At 32.6% G+C, this 6,743-nt stretch overlaps 2 long non-coding RNA genes across 2 annotated transcripts; one reads left to right on the top strand and one right to left on the bottom strand.

The window, feature by feature from the left end:
- The first annotated feature begins 277 nt into the window (after positions 1–277).
- LOC148764427 (uncharacterized) lies at positions 278–2,655 on the top strand. Its single transcript, XR_016025320.1, has 2 exons — positions 278–426; positions 2,235–2,655. It is a non-coding gene; the product is annotated as an uncharacterized LOC148764427 (long non-coding RNA).
- A 2,115-nt stretch (positions 2,656–4,770) lies between these two features.
- On the bottom strand, positions 4,771–6,445 carry LOC18611097 (uncharacterized). The gene is made up of 2 exons (XR_001926767.2): positions 5,626–6,445; positions 4,771–5,205 (listed from the first exon to the last, which is right to left on the bottom strand). It is a non-coding gene; the product is annotated as an uncharacterized LOC18611097 (long non-coding RNA).
- Between the last annotated feature and the right edge of the window lie 298 nt (positions 6,446–6,743).

Below are 6,743 nucleotides of genomic sequence, written 5' to 3'. Positions count from 1 at the left end.
TCTTACATATGTTAGGCACCTCTTACCTTAACCTTTAATTATAAAAATAAAAAATATATACCCTTTAATTATTACAATTGAACCTTTAATCATAAATGGACAAAAATTTAAAATTTTTAACCTCAAATTGAATATTTAATTATTTTGTTATATATCTAACAAAGAGCCGGTATTTTTAAACAGATTTACTTATTTATATGTTGGAATTACCCTTGCTGTTCACTATAATTTCGATGTTGCCACAATGTTATTATTCTGTTAAAATAATGGACTCTTTTTCCCTCATTTTTTTCCAGGTAAATGAATGCGCGAACTAATTTCATTTTCGATTTTTTTTTTCTTTTCAATAATTTTCTTCTGTTTTCCGATTTCTTCAACGCCGATTCACTGAGAAACTCCAAGCCTCGCTGCTTCAATCCGTTGCTGGTAAATTCTGCATCAAGTCTAATCGAGCTGTGAACTTTATTTTATTCTATAAATGCGGTTTCGAATAATTCTATGTTTACTTTTGCTGTCTACTTTTTCTTTTCTTCAGAAAGTTTCGGTCAAAATATTGGATAGGAATGTGAATCTGTTAGAAAGTTTGAGATCTGAAAGTGGAAATGTTTAGTCAGAAAAGAGAGAAAATCAACGAGTTAATCAGTGAGGCTTTGAAGAAATGATAAAGCTTCTTTCCTGATGTCAATTTTTGCGGTCAATATTTCGTGCAAATCTTCTTTTAGAAGCCTCCCCCTTTCGTTTGGCCTTTTTATGTGGAAATAAGATTTCTCTTTTTCTGCTGGACACAGATGAATTAAACTCTTTCTGCTAAAAATTAGATGCGAATTAATACGCTTTCTGCTTTACATAAGAATTTGTGGCTGATTAAATGTTGGGTTTACTGGAGACTGTTGACTATTTTCAGAATTGCTGTGTATAAATTGGGGAACAGATTGTACTTTGCATAATATTGACAGCATTTATTTTTGGTATAGAGTTCGTTAATGCAGAATTTCATACAAAATCCTACTTGATATTGATAGGTTTGATCAACTCCCCCAACAGATTGAATTAGTTCTATGAATCTTCTTATCTCAGTATCATGTCTTTTCAACTTACTTGGAATAGCTGCTTTTGGTATCTATTAGTTTTAAGTTGATGTTGAACAATTGAACAGTCTCCATGAGTTCAAATTTGCTGTTGTTGTCTTGCTTTTCATTTTTAAGGTTCTTATTTTGGAAATTCAAAAGATTAAGAACTGGTCCTGATTTTGTGTGCAATCTCTCTCTCTCTCTCGTAGGTTTCTTGTCATTGATTTTTTTAGGGTATTTTTCGTTTTTTTTCCCTGTGCCTGTAGATTACTCTGGTTTAACATGTTTAAGATTTCAGTTGTCAAATGCTAGATTGTTTAATTTTCTTGCCCCATTTTAACTCCCCTAGAATTTTCATTTTCTTTTCTTGATTGTTGCAAATAAGGCAACCCTAGTCCAATCTTCTTCATGGTTAAAATGGCTACAACTAGCAAAGATTTTCATGGTCTTTTAGTACCTCTCTGCCTATGCTTGACTTCATCTATTAATCCTTTAGCATGCAATTTGCATTAAATGGCCTGCTATTTCCTAGTGTACAGGTTTGGTTTTTCTTCACACCATGGACAAGAGTCATTACTTTTTTTTTATATGCTTTTTGGTTTTCAAGACCTGCAGCTTTCCTATTATGGTTGATAACCGCTAACCTTTAATTAGTCCAATAAGCGTTATTTGTTCACACTTTACCTGTGAGAAAAGGACATGGTTTCAGAAGCCAAATTGGAAGGCCAATCCTGTGCCCTGTCCTGTATCTTTTTTGGACGTTGAATTGTTGATGAAGACTGACTAATTGAAACGAATTCACCACCTGATCTTAGTGATTTTGTTCTTAATGTTGGTGAATGTGCCTTCTATATCACTATGTATGTAGATAGAACTAGAATTTCTTTGTGCACACTTTTAGTCTTTAGTGCATTTAATTTGTCATAGATAGCTTGGGAAATCAGTTCAGGTTTTGCTATGGGGAATTGGGGATTCCTATGGTGTGATTTGGTAAATATATATCTTTATTGCATTGTGTTTTCAGGACTCAAAAGTCTTAGAACAAGCTATATTAAGCAGTTGTTTTCCAGTGTCACATCAATGGGGACCAAAAGTTGTGTGAGTTAATTCTGGTATATAGTTTTCGGTATTGTAACCTTTTTCTACCCTTTTCTCATTGTGTAGGAAGAAGAAAAAATTCCATGCAGAAGCTCAGAAATGTTGCAGTATCCATGCCATCAAAGTAGTTCTGTATGCTATGAACCATTTGGGTTCTATTGCACACGAGGTTTCAAGAGTAGCAGCTCGGAAATCTTTCATTGAGCAGGGTAAAAATAAACAATACCCTCCAAACTTGTATTTTTAAAGGTAACTTTTGTTGCAATTTTTTTGGGTCAGATCGTTGACGACTGTGGCCTTCCTGATACGGAGAGAATTATTGTTAATAATAACTTTATATAGTCAAAGGTCTTCATGGTTAAAAATGCAAGTAATGTAGCATTATATTAATATCCTCATATTTGTGGATTTCAGAACTTGGAACTATTGTAACCCTGTGGGTCATCTCGTATGAGTATGCCGTGCATAATGAGGCGTTTTGGAGTCACCTTTTCTAGAATATTGCATAAATATTACATGATATTTATAATTTTTTTTTATGAATTTGAATAATATAATTATATTTTATTTTATATATATTTTAATTTAAATAATTTAATCGTGTTAATTATATAATTAATTTATAAATAATATAAATTTTAATTATATTAATTATATTGCATCATATAAAATTTAACTTTATATAATTAATAAATATGTTAATCTTATTCTGTCGTATTACATTTTTGTTAAATATTTATATATATATATATATATATATATTTAAGATCTTGATATGATATTATTTACATACATAATTATTAATATTCTATATTTACGGGAAATACAAATTGTGAGATTTAAATTCTCGCGCAATCAAGTCTGTGCATGCGGGTAGAGAGGAGGCACTTCAAAGAAGTATGACGTTAATAACATTTTCTTTTCAGTCGCTCATTCAACATGGCGACATCTGGTTTGCCCGGCAGAAAGGCGGCATAAACTATCAAAGATTTCCTTTCTCTAATAGCACGTTTGGTTGGGGGAATGGCTAAACCATTCTTCCTTTATTCTCAAGGAATTTTGGTTTCTTTGTTTTGTTGAAAAATAGTCTAAGGAATAGTCATTCTTATGGAATGACTATTCTTCAAAATCTTTCAAAATCAAGGAATAGCTAATACCACATTTTCTCGTGGTATTAGCTATTTCATGGTTGAGAAATAAATTTAAAAATTAACAAAGACAAAATTGTCTCTTACAAGTTTAAAAAATTACAACTTCATTTGTATAAAATATTACTTTTCTCTCTTTCTCCTCTTTCTCTCACTTAATTCCAACTTTTAATAAAATATTAATATTAAATTATAAAAAAAAATTAATATTTAAATTATCAATTATTAATAAAATAAATTATAAATTATTCCTATTTAAAAACAAAATAAATTAAAAATAAATAAACATAATATCATTTAAATTAGATAAAAAATATTCATAATTAAATCATCAGTTATTAATATTTTAAATAAATTACTAATTATTAATATTTAAAAAATAAAAAAATTAGTCATAATAATATTTAAATAAAATAAAATATTAATATTTAAATTATCTATTATTAATATTTTAAATAAATAATCAATTATTAATTTTCAAAAATAAAATAAAATAATTGATCATCATAATATTTAAATTAAATTAAATATTAATATTTTAAAATATAAATAATTAAATTATAAATAAAAATTAATATTTAAATTATCAATTATTAATATTTTAAAAATAAAATAAAAATAAAAATTAATCATAATAATATTTAAATTAAATAAATATTAATATTTAAATTATTAATTATTAATATTTTAATTAAATTTTAAATTATTAATATTTAAAAAATATAATAAAAATAAAATATCATATAAATAATAAAAAATATTTTTATCTTTTTATTTTCTATTTCTTTCTTATTTTAAAATTATTGTTACCAACTAAACACTACAATAAATCATAATAATTATTCCTATCTTATTACCTTTATCGTACCAAACTAAATAATAACTATTTTATTCTATTCCCATATTATTTTATTTTTATATAATAATTATTTTATTATATTTCTATCTATTCCATCAACCAAACATATCATACCAAATATATCATAAGACCTCTGCCTCTTCTCCCTCTCCCATCTCTTTTGAGACAAGAGTGGACGAGAGCAATGGAAGATTGGAGACGATTTCCTATTCAACTGCTAGGCATGGTCGAGAGTACTGTAACACTGGTCTATTCAAGCTAAATACCAATTCTTTCTTTTCTCACACGATAAAAAGGGGACTTTTTAACTGCTAGCTATGGTTTGCCATCGCGTGCCAACTCGGAGTCTCACATTGTCACCCTCCTCCCAACTCGGTTTTCTAACCTCCCCCTCCCATCTCTGACCTTCAGTGAGGTGCTGTTGTCACTTTTACATCACTAGCTTTGATTGTAACGACTCAGTCAAACGCATCCTACCCTCTACTTCCACCGTCCCATCACTCTTTTCACTAATCCATCATCTCAGATAGATGACCCCATGGCCAACGGCTCATGGGAAGAGAGAGCTAAGAGTCACAGATTTTGAGAGTACTACTAGAGAGGAAAAAACCATCGTTGCAATAATAAATAATGTCTATAACAAATTTAATTAACTCTGCACTGCAACTAAACTAAGATGTCAAACACACCAAAGAAAGGGCAGGCAGCAGCAATTCAAAAGACAATGGGATGTTTTTTTTTTACAAAATTGTCTTTTGTGGCCATTTAAAGGTCCTCTCCATCACGTGCGACATCCATTACTTTTGTTACAACCCCGTTGGTGCTCCTTCGCCGGCCGGCGAGCGGTCACACAATTTTTTGACTGTTGAGGACCGCAGGGACTACTGCTGTTGCGGTCCTTGTGGAGGGTCTCATAATTGAGCGGCGATGCTCCTGAAGAGATCTGGCAGAGCGCTCCCATCAATAGTAGACAAAAGCAGCAGATGACCAAAACATTTTTGGGCTTAGCAGCCATTCCCCAAACCTGAAACTGAGAAGCAGAGTACGCATAAGATAGCATGTAAACAGGACAAAAAGACATGTTTTTATCTCTCTATGTCTCTTGCTAGTTTACCTTTGGTCTCTCAATTGAATGCCTTTTTTTTTTCTGTCACCCCACCGTTCTGTATAATATTGAATAGAAGATAAAAATGTTTGCTTGCATAACAAACAATTTGAAGTATAAGCATCATCTTTTGGTCAGTTAATGGCTCATCTTTGCAGACAAAAATCCTCAGATTAACTAAATGTTTTGCTTCATCTGAAGTCTTTACTGCAATTTTCATTATGCACTCGAAGATAGAAAACAAAAAAAAAGGAACATAAAGATAGAAATAGCATTTCCCTTTTCGAAGTAAGGGAGAAGGGAAGCAAACAAAGAAATCAAAATAGTAAGAGGGGAACAAGGTACCTGAAATTGGGGAGGAAGGTTTGCTTTTCTGGATTATGTGCTTGAGGTCTCCTGTAAGGTGGAGTGTAGGTGGTGGGTTGATTTCTTGCCTCCTTGGGAATTCTTGATCCTTTCTAATATTCGGAGGTGTGGGGGAGTTTGCTTATCTCGAGAGAATCTTCTAGGACTGTCTTAGGGGAATAGTCTGGGGGAGTGCTTTTGGTTTTGTTTTCTCTTGGGATTCAATGAAGGGGGTTCGAGGAGGTTCTCTGAGACGATAAGGGTTGACGTGGGTGGGTCTTTGATGTGTGTAAAGGTTATGTCCCTCGGTTGGCTAGGACGTAGGGGTGTCGATCTTTGATGGAGGGTTCAAAGGGGTCACTCTCAGGCGTGTTTGGTGGGGGGTTACGGGATTTCTTTGCTGCCCTTGGTGGGAGTGATGGTGACCGTGTGGTTGGTTTCTTCGATGGCTCCTGCTGTTCTGTTGGTTGCTCTGTGTGATGAGATTTGTCTTCCTTTGAATGTGGATAGCTCCTTGAAGACCTTCGTCTGCAAGGATCCGTCCGTGGTCGTCTTCTCTGGCTGTTTCGGTTCACAGGGATTGTTCTCGAGAGAATGTTCTGGCTTTTGGTGATTTCTTTTTGTTCTGCATCTCTTTTGGTATTTGGTTTGTTTTTTTGAAAGCCAAAATTATATCGAGCATTGTCATATACAAGAGACTTCGAACTGCAGAGCCACGTAAGGCTTAAAGCCTCTTTTGGTATTCGGTATTTGGGTTGTTAATTGTTCTGCGACCGTCGTGACGGGTTAGGATTCTCTGAGCATAGTGTTGTTTTTTGTTCAGCTTTTGTTGGATTTTGGCTGCCCTTGTTAAGCAGCGAATGGCTGTATCACATTTTTTGATAAATATACAGAGATATTTCCCACATTAGATGTTCTATGCCACCAAAGTCTTTTGCAATCTATGCTTAAGACTCGTCATGGAAATGAAGAACCGCTTTTCAAAAGAAAAAAAGTTCACCGCGTTCCAATCCCAATGCATTCTGATTTTTTGGTGCTTGAGCTTCTTGGTTTGATGGATGTGTTGTTGATGATATTTCAATGGGTTCATATTCTAACTCTTATTTAGCTGCCAAATT

This window comes from Theobroma cacao, chromosome 1, assembly GCF_053813885.1.
Source record: "Theobroma cacao isolate CCN51 chromosome 1, ASM5381388v1, whole genome shotgun sequence".
In the NCBI taxonomy this organism is placed as follows: Eukaryota; Viridiplantae; Streptophyta; class Magnoliopsida; order Malvales; family Malvaceae; genus Theobroma; species Theobroma cacao.
This window is presented reverse-complemented; position numbering and strand designations above follow the sequence as displayed.